Genomic DNA, 16,499 nt, shown 5'->3' with positions numbered 1-16,499 from the left:
CAATGCTAACCTACGTATTTGTGTGCAAAAATAGAGGAAGATTAGAATCTCAAATGCCAGACTGAAAAGTTGCCACAACAAACCTGAACTCTTCATATGGAGTTTGTTATCCTGTCAGCAAGAAAGCAAATGAAACGGCAATAAACTAAACTTTTTGTTTTAAAGATAAAAAGAAAAAAAAATCTCAAACATGAAATATTCCCTGGACTTGTATTGGAAAATGATTTCTTTCTAAAACAAAATATTGTGAAGATATTGTGAAAAGAAAATACTGTGATTTTTAAAGAAACTTGAAAACATCTAAGCATACACAAAATCTAAATATAAGCTTTGTAAGTAGCCCTTACAAACATATACTTAGAACTTTTGGTCTAAAATATGATAAAATGATAAAGTTTACATATTATTGAATAAATCTGGAACTGACTAGCCATTTAGAAAATATTTCATATTTTAAACCAAGAATGAATTTTAGGTAGACTAAAGGCAAAAAAATAAAACCATGAAATGATGAGAAGCAAACATGAATTTCTTTTTTTTTTTTTTTTTTTTTGAGACGGAGTCTCACTCTGTTGCCCAGGCTGGAGCACAGTGGCATGACCTCAGCTTACTGCAACCTTCACCTCTGGGGCTCAAGCGATTCTCCTGCCTCAGCTTCCCAAGTAGCTGGGACTACAGAAGCGCGCCACCATGCTTGGCTAATTTTTTTTGTATTTTTTTAGTTGAATCCGGGTTTCACTACGTTAGCCAGGCTGGTCTAGAGTGATCTGCCCGCCTCAGCCTCCCAAAGTGCTGGGATTACAGGCATGAACCATCGCGCCAGGCCAGAATTTTTTTTTTATGACAATGAGACAGAAAAATTTTTCAAATATGTCAAAGGAAAATAAACACTTTCTTTTTTTTTTTTTGAGACTTTGAGACGGAGTCTCGCTTTGTCGCCCAGGCTGGAGTGCAGTGGCAGGATCTCGGCTCACTGCAAGCTCCGCCTCCCAGGTTCACGCCATTCTCCTGCCTCGGCCTCCAAGTAGCTGTGACTACAGGCGCGCACCACCACGCCCGGCTAATTTTTTGTATTTTTAGCAGAGATGGAGTTTCACCGTGTTAGCCAGGATGGTCTCGATCTCCTGACCTCGTGATCCGCCCGCCTCGGCCTCCCAAAGTGCTGGGATTACAGGCGTGAGCCACCGCGCCCGGCTATGTATTCTTAAAAATTGAACGTTACGGCCAGACAAGGTGGCTCACGCCTATAATCCCAGCACTTTGGAAGGCCGAGCCGGGCGGATCACTTGAGGTCAGGAGTTCGAGACCAACCTGGTCAACTGGGTGAAACCCTGTCTCTACTAAAAATACAAAAATTAGCAGGGCGTGGTGGTGGGCGCCTGTAATCTCAGCTACTCGGGAGAGTAAAGTAGGATAATCGCTCGAACTCGAGAGGCGGAGGATGCAGTGAATCTAGATGCCGCCACTGCACTCCAGCCTGGGTGACAGAGCAAGACTGTCTCAAAAACAAAAAAAGTTACCTTTGACCCCATTTGTAAATTTATTCTAAGATAATAATCAGACCAGGTGTAGTATCTCACACTTGTAACCCCGACACTTTGGGAGGCCAAGGCGGGAGGGTCGCTTGAGGCCAGAAGTTTGAGACCAGCCTGGGCAACAGTCTCTTATTAAACAAACAACAAAAAAAGACCATATCAGATGAATCCTTCCGGCAGAATTATCTTGTGACAAACTGGAAACGATCTCAATGTTCATCAGTGGTTAAATCACATACTGTAAAGTCCATAAAATAAAAATACCTATCTGTATTTATTGATTATCACCAAAATGTTAGCAGTGGTTGTCACTGAATGGTAGACCGGCAGATGATAGTCATTTTCTCCCTTAGACTTTTTGTGTCGTCTTGAGTGTTTTGCCAGGAGAGGAGAATGAACTGCTTTTATAATGGGGATGAGGGAGCAGAACAAGCTATTTTCAAACTGGAGGCCCCCAAAGCTGAGTCTTTCTCTGGAAAATTTCTGAAAAGTCTAAACAAAATTCTTATCATGCCAACCAGGCATGCTCCTTTCCTCGCACCGTGCGGCGCAGGAAGACACACCCCTGACTCTGCGCTCGCCCCTTGGGCTCGGGTCCTCCACGCTCAGCCCCGGCCCTCCCGGTCCCCGCGGACCCTCCCTCGGGCCCAATGCGCCCGCGGGCTCCGCAGGGCCGGAAAAGCGCGTTCCTTGGCAGCCTGGCGCCGCCGGGAAGGTGCGCGCAACCAGCCCGGCAGCCCCGGGGTGGCGTGAGGGCCGCCTCCCCCGCCAGCCCCAGCGGACCCCAGCCGTCAACAGGCCGCCCTCCCTCCGCGGGCTTCCGGGAACGGGTCCCGGCGCCAGCGCGACCTCCCGGGCCCCGGCGACCCGAGGGAGCGCCCCCTTCCCCTGCCTGACGGGCGCCGACCCGCCCCTGCGGTGCCGCTGCCGCCAAGTCACTGCCGCGCCCCCAGGTCCCGGGTTCGCACCAGGAGGCCCCTCCGGGCTTCCGTCGGCCCGGCCAGCGCCCGCAAAGCCCGGCGTCCTCCACAGCGGGCGGGCAAGGGGCGGGAGCCCACGTCCCCGCGCCCTGCGGCCCCGAGCGGAGCGGCGCCCCGCGAGCCCGTCTCGCCGTCAGCCCTGGCTGCGGCCCGCGGCCCAGCTGCCCACCGCCCACCGCCCGACCCCGCCCGCGAGCCCCCGCCTGCGCTCGCCGCGCCCGCTCCTCACCTGCGACGCGCCCCGGCCCCCAGCGCACCGCCTTGGACCGGCTGTGTACACCGGAAGTGACGTATCCGGTCCGGCCCCGCCCCCGCCTCTGGCGGACGCGGGGCGGCTGCGGATCCCGCGCTTGGAGTAGGCTCTGCCCTCGCACTGGCGGGGAGGGAGCGCCGCGGAGCCTCCTCTCCTGGGACCCAGGACCCCCAAGCGGGACGGCCGGGGCGGAGGTGGAGGACCGGCGGCCAGAGCCGGAGGTCCACGCAGATCCTCCACCATGGCTTGGTCCCCAGGCGGGAGGGGTCGTCTGCGTCCTCCTGAATTTATTACTGAAATTGATTACTGGCGCATGGAGTGTTTCCTAGATGCCAGGCCCCGACGGGCACTGCAGGAAACGGTAGTGCTCTCTCCCTCATAAGTTTATTCCTTAGTGGTAAACACACAATACCATTGTCACAAATCCGGGTGATAATATAGTACCAATGGTGACAAGTGGTAGGAGGGGAAAGAGTAAGAGGGAGGGAGTACCCTGACCTAGTAGGGGAGACTGAGCCGGAATTCCCCCAGGGAAAGAGCAGGAGCTGAGGTCCTAAGGGGTAGAAGGGAGAAAAAAAAAACTGGAGAAAGGAGGAAAACACGTTACGCAGAAGAAACAGCAAATGTCTTCCAGTTTTGTGGGGTTTGTTTGTTTGAGAGGGAGTCTTGCTCTGTCGCCCAGGCTGCAGTGCAGTGACGTGATCTTGGCTCACTGCAAGCTGCACCTCCCGGGTTCAAGTGATTCTCCTGCCTGAGCCTCCCAAGTAGCTGCGATTACAAGCGTGCGCCACCAAGCCCGGCTAATTTTTGTGTTTTTAGTAGAGATGGGATTTCGCCTGTTGGCCAGGCTGGTCTCAAACTCCTGACCTCAGGTGTTCCGCCCGCCTCGGCCTCCCAAAGTGCTGGGATTAGAGGCTTGAGCCACGGAGCCCCGCCCAGTTTTGTGTTCTAATAATAAATCAGGGTGGTGAGAAGTCAGGTCTTACTTGACAGTGTCGCAAAACTAATGAGTTTTAAGCAAGAGGTGATTTGTCCATACTTGAGAGTATAAAGGGGTTACTCTAGCTGCTGTGTGGAGAAGGAAGGACTAGGAAGGGGAGGCAAGAGTGGATATAAATGTGTACACCCATGTTCATATTAGAAGATGGAAGCAACCCATTGTCCATCCACGGGTGAATGGGTACACAAAATGTGGTATAAACATAACGATAGAATATTATTCAGTGTTGAAGGAGGCCGGGCGCGGTGGCTCACGCCTGTAATCCCAGCACTTTGGGAGGCCAAGGTAGGCGGATCACCTGAGGTCAGGAGTTCGAGACCAGCCTGACCAACATGGTGAAACCCCATCTCTACTAAAAATACAAAATCAGCCAGGCGTGGTGGCGCATGCCTGTAATCCCAGCTACAGTCCAAATAGATGAGCTTTGAAGACATTATGCCAAAAGAAATAAACCAGTCACAAAGACAAATATCATATGATTCCACTTTCATAAGGTACCTAGAGTCGTCAAAAACATAGAGACAGGGGCCAGGTGTGGTGGCTCATGCCTGTAATCCCAGCACTATGGGAGGCTGAGGCATGAGGATCACTTGAGGTCAGGAGCTCCAGACCAGCCTGGCCAACATGGTGAAATCTCATCTGTACTAAAAATACAAAAAGTCAGCCAGGTGTGGTGGTAGAGGCCTATAATCCCAACTACTTGGAAGGCCAAAGCAGGAGAACGACTTGAACCTGGGAGGTGGAGCTTGCAGTGAGCTGAGATTGCACCACCGCATTCCGACCTTGGCGATGAAACGAGAGTCCATCTCGGAAAAAAAAAAAAAAAAGGAAAGAAATATAGTAGTTCTAATATTTTCTCCCAGTATCCCAATGGATGGCCCTCCCATACTATGAGGTACGTGAACCTCCCTTTGAAAACCATTCATGGACTATGGTAGTGGCAATGGGGATGGAAAAAAAAAAGTCATATTTGAGAAAGATTTTGGAATAAAATCTTTGGTGAAATAAAATCCATTTGGTGAAATGGATATGGAGGGTGAGGGAGAGGTGGGAATCCTGAATGTCTCCTGGGTCTCTGGAATGAGCCATTGTGCTGGCACTCACTTTTTTGGGAAACCCTGGAAAAGGACCATATTTGGGAGGGCGGAGGATGGGAAGAATGACCCGAGTTCCAGTGTGAACATGGCATCAAACAGGAGGCACCAAGAAGGCGCTTGGGGATGTGAGGATCTGGAGCTTATAAGAGAGGTATGTGCTGGAGATGTCAGTGTAGATTGAGGGAATACCTTTCTTAGTGGTTGATTTTTTTTTTTTTTTTTTTTTGGATGGAGTCTCACTCTGTCACCCAGGCTGGAGTGCAGTGGTGCAATCTCGGCGCACTGCAACCTCTGCCTCCCAGTTTTAAGCAATTCTCCTGTCTCAGCCTCCCAAGTAGCTGGGATTATAGACACGCACCACCATGCCCAGCTAATTTTTGTATTTTTAGTAGAGATGGAGTTTCACCATGTTGGCCAGGCTGGCCTCGAACTCCTGACCTCAAGTGATCTGCTGCCTCAGCCTCCCAAAATCCTGGGATTATAGGTGTGAGCCACTGCGCCCAGCCTTGGTGGTTGATTTTTTAAGGTAGAAAAGAGTTAAGCATGTTTTAAGGTCAGAGAGGAGGATCTGGTTGAAAGAGGCTGAGATTATAGGAGAGAGATGATCTGGTTCTTCTTGTGAAGTTCTGAAAAGGCTTGAGGGAGGGGATCTAAAATGCTTGGTGGGATCGGGCATGGTGGCTCACACCAGTAATCCCAACACTTTGGAAGGCCGAGGTGGGCTCATTGCTTGAGCCTTGGAGTTTGAGATCAGCCTGGCCAACATAGTGAAACCCTGTCTCTACAAAAAATACAAAAATTAGCCAGGTGCAGGGGCATGTACCTGTAGTCCCAGCTACTCAGGAGGCTGGAGTGAGAGGATCATTTGAACCCGGGGAGTTCAAAATTGCAGTGAACCATGATTGTGCCACTGCACTCCAGCCTGGGTGACAGAGCGAGGCTCTGTCTCAAAATAAATGAATTCATAAATAAAATGCTTGGTGTTAGGTTTACCTTAGACTGCAGCAAAGAATGAGGGGAGTGGGAAAGGTCTGGAAGCACAAAGGTGAGTGGACAGAAGAAACATGGTAGAATTTCCCAGTAGTACTGAGGATTCACTGCAGGTTGACAACCATAGACATCTCCTTTATTTTATTTATTTATTAATTTTTGAGATGGAGTCTCGCTCTGTCACCCAGGCTGGAGCGCAGTGGCACGATCTCGGCTCACTACAACCTCCACCTCCGAGGTTCAAGCGATTCTCCTGCCTCAGCCCCTGGGTATCTGGGATTACAGGTGCCTGCCACCACACCCAGCCAATTTTTGTATTTTTAGCAGAGATGGGGTTTCACCGTGTTAGCCAGGATGGTCTCGAACTCCTGACCTCAGGTTATCTGCCCCCCTCGGCTTCCCAAAGTGCAGGGATTACAGGCATGAGCCACCGTGCTGGCCTGTAGACATCTTTCTACTAAGGGACTTGTCCAGTAGCTTTTACGTAAAAGGGAAGAAGGTTGAGCAAGGATTCTTCAGAAGGTTGAGTAATGGAGAGTAGGGCAAGAGTGTTCCTGACATGATGGACTGAGCTGTAGAACCTGAACCACAGGAGGAGAGAGGGAAGAGGGAAGAGGACAGCTGGCTTGGAGGAAGTGTGCCTGGGTGCTAGCGTCCTCTTGCTTTTGTAGGCTGGAAAAGGGGCTAGAAATGATGGTGGCAAGTTTTGTCATTTGTTTGGTGGAGATGGGCTCTTACCATGTTGCCCAGGCTGGTTTCGAACTCCTGAACTCAAGAGCGATCCTCCCACCTCAGCCTCCCAAAGTGCTGGGGTTACAGGCATGAGCCACCATGCCTGGCCAGTGGCAAGCTTTTGAGTGTGCCAGTTGTGGCTCCTGCAGTCTCAGATAAGCCCATCTGTTATTCAGAGGTCCCCCTAGCTCTTGCTACAAGCCCCAGGGGGCACTGGACCTTGCCACAGAATCCTTCAGTGACCACACCTGGATGTACTTGGTAAACACCAGATGGGTTGGTTGGTTGGTTTGAGACAGGTTCTGGCTCTGTCACCCAGACTGGAGTACAGTAGCATGATCTTGGCTCACTGCAACCTCCACCTCCTTAGCTCAAGTCATCCTCTCACCTCAGCCTGCAAAGGAGCTGGGACTATGGGCGTACGCCACCATGCCAGGCTAGTTTTTGTATTTTTTGCAGAGACAGGGTTTCACCATGTTGCCAAGGCTGGTCTTGAACTCCTGAGCTCAAGCGGTCCACCAGCCTGGTCTCTCAAAGTAGTGGGATTACAGGTGTGAGCCACCACAACCAGCCACAAATGAGATGTTAAATTGACCCTTTCTCCATGGGGCAGACTCTGACACACCTGCCCACGTGTGTCTGGCCAGCCGTCTCCAGACCTGTTCCCAAATCCTGCGGACTCTGGAATGCAGCTACCCTTCCTGGGGCTTACAGCCTATCTCACAGCTTTCACATCCTGCCAAGGGAGACCAAGAAGGTTAAAATTTACTCCCGGCCGGGCGCGGTGGCTCACGCCTGTAATCCCTGCACTTTGGGAGGCCGAGGCGGGCGGATCACGAGGTCAGTAGATCGAGACCATCCTGGCTAACACGGTGAAACCCCGTCTCTACTAAAATACAAAAAATTAGCCGGGTGCGGTGGCGGGCGCCTGTAGTCCCAGCTACTCCGGAGGCTGAGGCAGGAGAATGGCGCGAACCCGGGAGGCGGAGCTTGCAGTGAGCCGAGATGGTGCCACTGCACTCCAGCCTGGGCGACAGAGTGAAGACTCTGCCTCAAAAAAAAAAAAAAAAAAAAAAAAAAAAAAATTTACTCCCAGCGGGGTGCAGTGACTCACACTTGTAATTCCAGCACTTTGGGAGGCTGAGGTGGGAGGATCACTTGAGGCTAGGAGTTGAAGATCAACCTGGGCAACAAAGTGAGAATCCATCTCTACAAAAAATTTCAAAAATTAGCTGGGCATGGTGGCCCCCACTTGTAGTCCCAGTTACTGGGGAGGCTGAGGCAGGAGGATGACTTGAGGCCGGCAGTTCAAGGCTGCTGTGAGCTTGTGCCACTGCACTCCTGCTGGGGAACAGAGTGAGACCCTGTCTCAAAAAAAAAAAAAAAAAAAAAAAGTGGCCGGGCGCAGTGGCTCATGCCTGTAATCCCAGCACTTTGGGAGGCTGAGACGGGCGGATCACAAGGTCGGGAGATCAAGACCACCCTGTGAATGGTGAAACCCCATCTCTACTAAAAATACAAAAAATTAGCTGGGCGTGGTGGCAGGTGCCTATAGTCCCAGTTACTTGGGAGGCTGATGCGGGAGAATGGCATGAACCCTGGAGGCGGAGCTTGCAGTGAGCCAAGGTTGCGCCACTGCACTCCAGCCTGGGAGACAGAGTGAGACTCCATCTTATTAAAAAAAAAAAAAAAATGTGACTGTCTGCAAACAACCCCATTGCCCCCTCCACCACCAAGAGCACTTGGCTGTGAAAACCCCTTTCCTGAAGGCTCTTCTTTCAGACATTCCCACTGAAACTAACATGTAAAGCTGTGGCTCACTTTACCCCAAACCTCATGTTTCCAGAGTAATGTGCCAGAAACCGCTTATGCTCACACCATTTTGGCCCCTTCCGTGGGCCAGGAGTCCTGGAGAACCACTCAGCTATATATGCAGTTCTGAGATCCGTGTGAACATTAACAACCTTGGGGCCCTTTTGGTGGCCTTTGTGGTGCTCTGGGGAGCAGACGGCCCTGGACCTCTCAAGCTTACCTGACAGCATTTTGTATTGTGGACATACCACCTTCTGTTTTGTGAATCCATCTGCGGATATTACACCCATGCCCTGCAAGTTCGAATTATTTATTTTAATTCATCAAATATACATATGGAGAAGGAGGGAAAAAACACCCATGTACCCACCACATAGGTTTGAGGCACTCGTCACCTCATGCCACCTCTTTATTCCATGTTCCTTGCACCAAACTGTCGAGAAAAAAAGATAGAGGCCAGATGCAGTGGTACACGCCTGTAATCCCAGCACTTTGGGAGGCCAAGGTGGGAGGATTGTTCAAGCTCACTAGTTCAAGACCGGCCTGGGCAACGTGGTAAAACCCTGTCTCTACAAAAAATACAAAAATTAGGGCGGGTGTGGTGGCTCACACCTATAATCCCAGCACTTTGGGAGGCTGAGGTGGGCAGATCACAAGGTCAGGGGTTTGAGACCAGCCTGGCCAATGTGGTGAAACCTTGTCTCAGTAAAAATACAAAAACATTAGCTAAGCATGGTGGCACATGCCTGTAGTCCCAGCTACTTGGGAGGCTGAGGCAGGAGAATTGCTTGAACCCAGGAGGCAGAGGTTGCAAGTGAGCCAAGATCGCGCCACTGCACTCCAGCCTGGGCAAGAGAGCAAGACTCCGTGTCAAAAAACAAAAAATACAAAAATTAGCCTGGCATGGTGGCATGTGCCTGTAGTCCCAGCTACTTGGGAGGCTGAGATGGGAGGATCACTTGAGCCCAGGAGGGAGAGGTTGCAGTGAGCTGAGATTGCGCCACTGCGCACCCCAGCCTAGGCGATAGAGTCAGACCTTGTCTCAAAAAGAAACAAAAAAAATGAAAGAAGAAAAGAAAGAGAGAGAAAGAAAAGAGAAGAGAAGAGAAAAAGGGGTGGAGTCCACAGGTCTAAAGATGGAAGCCAGGCCCTCCTCTTCAGGAATGGTAGCTATGGCCTTCCAGCTCTGCAGAAAGGTCTGTGAATCGGAGCCTCAGCACGTGCACAGGCATGAGATGGTGCCTTAGAGACCACCAGACCTACACCTGTAATTTGCTGTTTAGGAGGCCAAGAAGGTCAAGACCAGGAAACAGAGGCCTCTCCAGAATGCAGCTGGCCCCCTGTGTATCTGCATAGAGGCAGAGTTAGAGCCAGGTCCCGTGAAAAGCATGAGCGTCTCTGAGATTGGTGCCTGTGACAAATGAGTAGAAGGAGGCTTCAGGAGCTCCTCCATGACCCAAGAGCTGGATGAACAAGACCCGCATTTGTAAGAGATGCCAAAGAAATGCACCCTGGGCTGGACATGGTGGCTCACACTTGTAATCCCAGCACTTTGGGAGGCCGAGGCGGGCGGATCACCTGAGGTCAGGAGTTCGAGACCATCCTGACCAACATGGTGAAACCCCATCTCTACTAAAAATACAAAAATTTGCCAGGCATGGTGGCACACGCCTGTAATCACAGCTACTCGGCAGGCTAAGGCAGAAGAATCGGTTGAACCTGGGAGGCGGAGGTTGTAGTGAGCCCGAGATCACGCCATTGTACTCCAGTCTGGGTGACAGAGGGAGACTCCATCTCAAAAAAACAAACAAAACAAAAAAAAAGCTAGGCAAGGTGGCTCATGCCTGTAATCCCAGCACTTTGGAAAGCTGAGGCAGGCAGATCGCCTGAGGTCAGGAGTTGGAGACCAGCCTGGCCAACATGGTGAAACCCCGTCTCTACTAAAAATACAAAAATTAGCCATGTGTGGTGGTAGGCACCTGTCATCCCAGCTACTTGGGAGGCTGAAGCAGGAGAATTGCTTGAACCAGGGAGGCAGAGGTTGCAGTGAGACAGAGTCTCGCTCTGTCGCCCAGGCCGGAGTGCAGTGGCCAGATCTCAGCTCACTGCAAGCTCCGCCTCCCAGGTTCAAGCGATTCTCCTGCCTCAGCCTCCCGAGTAGCCGGGACTACAGGCGCCCACCACCGTGCCCGGCTAGTTTTTTGTATTTTTTAGTAGAGACGGGGTTTCACCACGTTAGCCAGGATGGTCTCGATCTCCTGACCTCGTGGTCCGCCCGTCTCGGCCTCCCAAAGTGCAGGGATTACAGGCTTGAGCCACCGCGCCCGGCCAGAACTGATTTTCTTAAGTAGCCAAAGTTATTACTGTTGGCTTGTGCATTCCTTATGGAAATAAAAGTCAGGGCTTCTAGGCTGGGCTTTACATGTTAGTTTCAGTGGGAATATCAGAAGGAAGAGCCTTCAGGAAAGGGGTTTTCACAGCCAAGTGCTCTTGGTGGTGGAGGGGGCACTGGGGTTGTTTGCAGAGTCACTTTTTTTTTTTTTTTTAAAGACAGGGTCTCATTGTGTTGTCCAGCAGGAGTGCAGTGGCACAATCATAGCTCACAGTAGCCTTGAACTGCTGGGCTCAAGCAATCCTCCTGTCTCAGCCTCCCCAGTAACTGGGACTACAAGTGGGTGCCACCATGACTAGCTAATTTTTGAAATGTTTTGTAGAGATGGAGTCTCACTTTGTTGCCCAGGTTGGTCTTCAACTCCTAGCCTCAGGCGATCCTCCCACCTTAGCTTCCCAATGTGCTGAGATTACAGGTGTGAGCCACCTTACCTGGCCAAGAGTAACTTTTCTTTTTTTTTTTTTTTTTTTGAGACGGAGTCTGGCTCTGTCACCCAGGCTGGAGTGCAGTGGCACGATCTCGGCTCACTGCAAGCTCCGCCTCCCGGGTTTACGCCATTCTCCTGCCTCAGCCTCCCGAGTAGCTGGGACTACAGGCGCCCGCCACCTCGCCCGGCTAGTTTTTTGTATTTTTTAGTAGAGACGGGGTTTCACCGTGTTAGCCAGGATGGTCTCGATCTCCTGACCTCGTGATCCGCCCGTCTCGGCCTCCCAGAGTGCTGGGATTACAGGCTTGAGCCACCGCGCCCGGCCAAGAGTAACTTTTCTACTTTACCTTCCTGGTCTCCCTTGGGCAGGATGTGAAAGCTGTGAGATGGGCGGTGAACCCCAGGAAAGTAGCTGCATTCCAGAGTCCGCAGGATTTGGGAACAAGTCTGGAGAGGGCTGGCTAGATATTTTGGGCACAGAGCAACTGGCTGCATCTGCTGGGTATGGAGAGTCTGGGGTGAGGCCAGGCCAGTGGCTTAGGTGGCATAGCCCAGGAAGGAACAGAGCTGAGGGCAGCATGGGTTAAGTGTGGAAGGGGACCCCTCCCCCTCAGTCTCCAAACTGCTTCCCTGAGGAAGTTCCCCTTCCCTTCTCTCCCCATAACTCTGTGAGGACCGTGTTGTGCCCTCTCTGCCCCAGCCCCCACTGGCTGGAAACAGTTGTGCTGTGGCTAAGAAGCCCTTGCCAGGCAGAGTAATCTGCTTTTATCTCACCCCACTGATACGGTGGGGTTCATTGAGCCCAGGAGATTGAGGCTGCAGTAAGCTATGGTCACCTTGCATTGTCCTCGTGGTCTGGTGCTGGCCAGGAGCCTGGGAGATTTCTGATGGGTGAGCTGGACCCCAGGAGTCCAGGCCCCTTCCACTGCAGCCAGGACAAGAGGTCTGATACCATGTTGTTGATTTTACTGTCTGCAAAGTCCTGAGTAACAGGCTGCTGGGGTGGTGTGGAGATGGAGAAACCTAAGGTACAGGTAGGAGGAGCTGCTGCAGGGCTCCCTGAGGGCTCTCTAGGGCTTGGTGAAGCAACAGTATCTTGTGTGTGTGTGTGTGTGTGTGTGTGGAGGGTGAGCTACTCAAGGGACTAGGGGCCACCTGGAGACTATATCCATCAGTTACCAGCTGTGAAGATCTGCACAATGGGGAAGGTTTTTTTTTTCTTTTTCCTTCTTTCTTTTTTTGTGAGACAGGGTCTTGCTCTGTTGCCCAGGCTGGAGTGCAGTGGCCTGATCTCAGCTCACTGCAGCCTCAACCTCCCTGACTCAAGTGATCCTCCCACCTCAGCCTCCCGTAGCTGGGACTACAGGCACGCACCACCATGCCCGGCTATTTTTTAATTATTATTTTGTAGAGACAGGGGTCTCCCTATGTTGCCCAGGCTGGTCTCAAACTCCTAGGCTCAAGCGATCCTCTCGCCTTGTGCTGGGCTACAGGTGTGAGCCTCCGTGCCCAGCAGGAGGGAGATTTTCTAGGTCCTACAAACTCCCAGGGAGTCTAAGGGCTCTTATAACCAGGAAAGGAAGGACAGGTGTGTTGGGGAGGGACCCTAGGCACAGTTCTAGTGTTGGTGGAGCCATAGGACTGTGACCTTGGAGTCATTTTTTTAGAGATGGGATCCCACTCTGTCGCCCATGCTGGAGTATAGTTCTGCAATCATGGCTCACTGCAGCCTTGACCTCCTGGGCTCAAGTGCTATACTGAAAGTCAAGAGTAGCTCTTGTCCATTCCACAGCTGACAGAGCAAAGGTCCTGTCCTTCCCAGATCCCCATATGTGGACCTGGCCACAGGCCCCACCTGCATTCAGAAGTCCCGCATTGAGACTCTGGTCCGACAAGATGTGTCTCCCAGGAATTGTTAGAGGATCGTGTGCAGAGTCAATTCTGTGGCCTTGTAAAGAATTTGAGGTCGAGCCAGGCACGGTGGCTCACGCCTGTAATCCCAGCACTTTGGGAGGCTGAGGCGGGCAAATCACTTGAGGTCAGGAGTTCGGCATCAGCCTGACCAACATGGTGAAACCCTGTCTTTACTAAAAATACAAAAAAAATTAGCCGGGCATGGTGGTGTGTGCCTGTAATCCCAGCTACTCGGGAGGCTGAGGCAGGAGGATCGCTTGAACCTGGGAAGTGGAGGTTGCAGTGAGCTGAGATCAGGCCACTGCACTCCAGCCTGAGTGACAGAGGGAGACTCTGCTTCAGAAAAAAAAAAAAAAAGAATTTGAGGTTGAACACATTTTTTTTTTTTTGAGACAGAGTCTCCCTCTGTCACCCAGGCTGGAGTGCAGTGGCGTGATCTCGGCTCACTGCAACCTCTGTCTCCCATGTTCAAGTAATTCTTGTGCCTCAGGCTCCTGAGTAGCTGGGATTACAGGCGCATGCCACCATGCCTGGCTAATTTTTGTATTTTTAGTAGAGATGGGGGTTTCACCCTGTTGGCCAGGCTGGCCTTGGACTCCTGACCTCGAGTGACCTGCCTGCCTTGGCCTCCGCAAGTTCTGGGATTACAGGCGCAAGCCATTGTGCCCGGCCTAAGTTGAACATTTTTTGGAGGGGTTCTGAACAATGAAAATTATGAGCATCCCCTCAGATTCTTAAACCCATCAGGGGCCAGGGCTAAGGGGCGTGAGAAATCTTCTTGGGTTCATCTGGCTGAAGAAACTAGAACTCTGTCCCCTTTTCCCATGTAAGTGGACTTTCCTTTTGGTTATCAAAATGTAATAACCCCAACTCCTTCTCACTGAAACAAGAGGGGACTTATTAGCCCTAACAAAAAGGGTACTGTGGCTGTCAGAATGGCTGTCCTTGGCAGCGATCCTGATGCCTGGAAGGAGCTCACAGCCAGCCAGCCAGCCAGCCAGCCAACCAGCCCGCAGCTTATCGGCTCCCTCCAGGCACAGTGGGAAGGAGGACCTAACGTGTGAGTCTTCATTCCTTCCACACAGTGCCAGAGTCCTCCAAGCCAGCTCTGAAGTTGCTACATGGTTCCAAGCGGAGATGTTTTTTATTTTATTTATTTATTTACTTATTTTTATTTTTATTTTTTTGAGATGGAGTCTTGCTCTGTCACTCAGGCTGGAGTGCAGTGATCTCATCTCACTGCAACCTCTGCCTTTCAGGTTCAAGTGATTCTCCTGCCTCAGCCTTGCGAGTAGCTGGGATTACAGGCACCTGCCACCACACCCAGCTAATTTTTGTACTTAGTACAGGGTTTCACCCTGTTGGCCAGCAGGCTGGTCTCGAACTCCTGACCACAAGTGATCTGCCCGCCGCAGCCTCCAAAAGTGCTGGGATTACAGGCGTGAGCCACCGTGCCTGGCCTTTACATTTTTTTTTTTTTTTTTTTTTTTTTTTTTTTTTTTTTTTTGAGACGGAGTCTCACTCTGTCGCCCAGGCTGGAGTGCAGTGGCCAGATCTCAGCTCACTGCAAGCTCCGCCTCCCGGGTTCACGCCATTCTCCTGCCTCAGCCTCCCGAGTAGCTGGGACCACAGGCGCCCGCCACCTCGCCCGGCTAATTTTTTGTGTTTTTAGTAGAGACGGGGTTTCGCCGTGTTAGCCAGGATGGTCTCGATCTCCTGACCTTGTGATCCGCCCGTCTCGGCCTCCCAAAGTGCTGGGATTACAGGCTTGAGCCACCGCGCCCGGCCGGCCTTTACATTTTTGTGTAGTGATGGAGTCTCGCCATTTTGTCCCAGCTGGCCTCTAACTCCTGGGCTCAAGCAATCCTCCTATCTCAGCCTCCCAAAGACTTGATCACTTTTTGTGTCCTCTCTGCTTACTCCAAGGTCTTGAAGATATGCTCTTTTCCCAACAGCATTCTGCAGTTTTCTTTTTTTTTTTTTTTTTTTTTTTTTTTGAGACTGAGTCTGGCTCTGTCGCCCAGGCTGGAGTGCAGTGGCCAGATCTCAGCTCACTGCAAGCTCCGCCTCCCGGGTTTACGCCATTCTCCTGCCTCAGCCTCCGGAGTAGCTGGGACCACAGGCGCCCGCCACCTCGCCCGGCTAGTTTTTTGTATTTTTTAGTAGAGACGGGGTTTCACCGTGTTAGCCAGGATGGTCTCGATCTCCTGACCTTGTGATCCGCCCATCTCAGCCTCCCAAAGTGCTGGGATTACAGGCTTGAGCCACCGTGCCCGGCTACTGCAGTTTTCAATGCAGAAGTCTTGCATGTTTTTCATTAGATTGCTAGGTATTTTATTGTTTGGGTGGGGTACTATTACAAATGGCAGTGGTTTTTTGTTGTTTTTTTTTTTTTTTTTTTGAGAGGGAGTCTCGGGCTGTTGCCCAGGCTGGAGTGCAGTGGCCGGATCTCAGCTCACTGCAAGCTCTGCCTCCCGGGTTTACGCCATTTTCCTGCCTCGGCCTCCCGAGTAGCTGGGACTACAGGCGCCCGCCAACTCACCCGGCTAGTTTTTTGTATTTTTTTAGTAGAGACGGGGTTTCACCGTGTTTGCCAAGATGGTCTCGATCTCCTGACCTCGTGATCCACCCGTCTCGGCCTCCCAAAGTGCTGGGATTACAGGCGTGAGCCACTGCGCCCGGCCAAATGGCAGTGTTTTGACTTTTCATTTTCTAATTACTTGTTGCTTGTAGATAGAAACAAATGTTTGGCCGGGCACGGTGGCTCACGCCTGTAATCCCAGCACTTTGGGAGGCCGAGGCGGGCGGATCACAAGGTCAGGAGATCGAGACCACGGTGAAACCCCGTCTCTACTAAAAATACAAAAATTTAGCCGGGCGCGGTGGCGGGTGCCTGTAGTCCCAGCTACTCAGGAGGCTGAGGCAGGAGAATGGTATAAACCTGGGAGGCGGAGCTTGCAGTGAGCTGAGATCATGCCACTGCACTCCAACCTGGGGGACAGAGCGAGACTCCGTCTCAAAAAAAAAAAAAAACCAGAAACAAATGTTTGTGTATTTTGATATTTTACTTAATTGTAGGGCAGGCAAAGTTGCTCATGCCTGTAATCCCAGCACTTTGGGAAGCTGAGGTGGGAGGATAAATTGAGCCCAGGATTTTGAGACCAGCCTGGGCAACATGGCAAAACTCCATCTCTACAAAAAATGCAAAAATTAGCCAGGCATGGTGGTGCAGGCCTGTGGTCCCAGCCTCTTGGGAGGCTGAAGTGGAAAGACTGATTAAGCATAGGAGTTGGAGGCTGCGGTGAGCCATGTTTTCATCATTACACTCTAGCCAGGGCGATAGAGCAAGACTATATCTCAAAAAAAA

At 51.4% G+C, this 16,499-nt stretch overlaps 1 protein-coding gene across 5 annotated transcripts in view; it reads right to left on the bottom strand.

The window, feature by feature from the left end:
• The window catches only part of GARRE1 (granule associated Rac and RHOG effector 1), a 109,573-nt gene extending 106,744 nt beyond the window's left edge, over positions 1-2,829 (bottom strand). For all 5 annotated transcript variants that reach the window (XR_011617402.1, XR_011617401.1, XR_011617403.1 and 2 more), the window contains exon 1: positions 2,745-2,829. The gene's annotated coding sequence lies outside the window, so the exon portion shown is untranslated. The remainder of the gene's footprint in view (positions 1-2,744) is intronic.
• Positions 2,830-16,499: the final 13,670 nt, after the last annotated feature.

The sequence above is a fragment of the Macaca nemestrina genome, chromosome 20 (assembly GCF_043159975.1).
Source record: "Macaca nemestrina isolate mMacNem1 chromosome 20, mMacNem.hap1, whole genome shotgun sequence".
NCBI lineage: Eukaryota > Metazoa > Chordata > Mammalia > Primates > Cercopithecidae > Macaca > Macaca nemestrina.
Note: the sequence above shows the minus strand (reverse complement) of the source record. Positions and strands in the feature narration are given on the sequence as shown.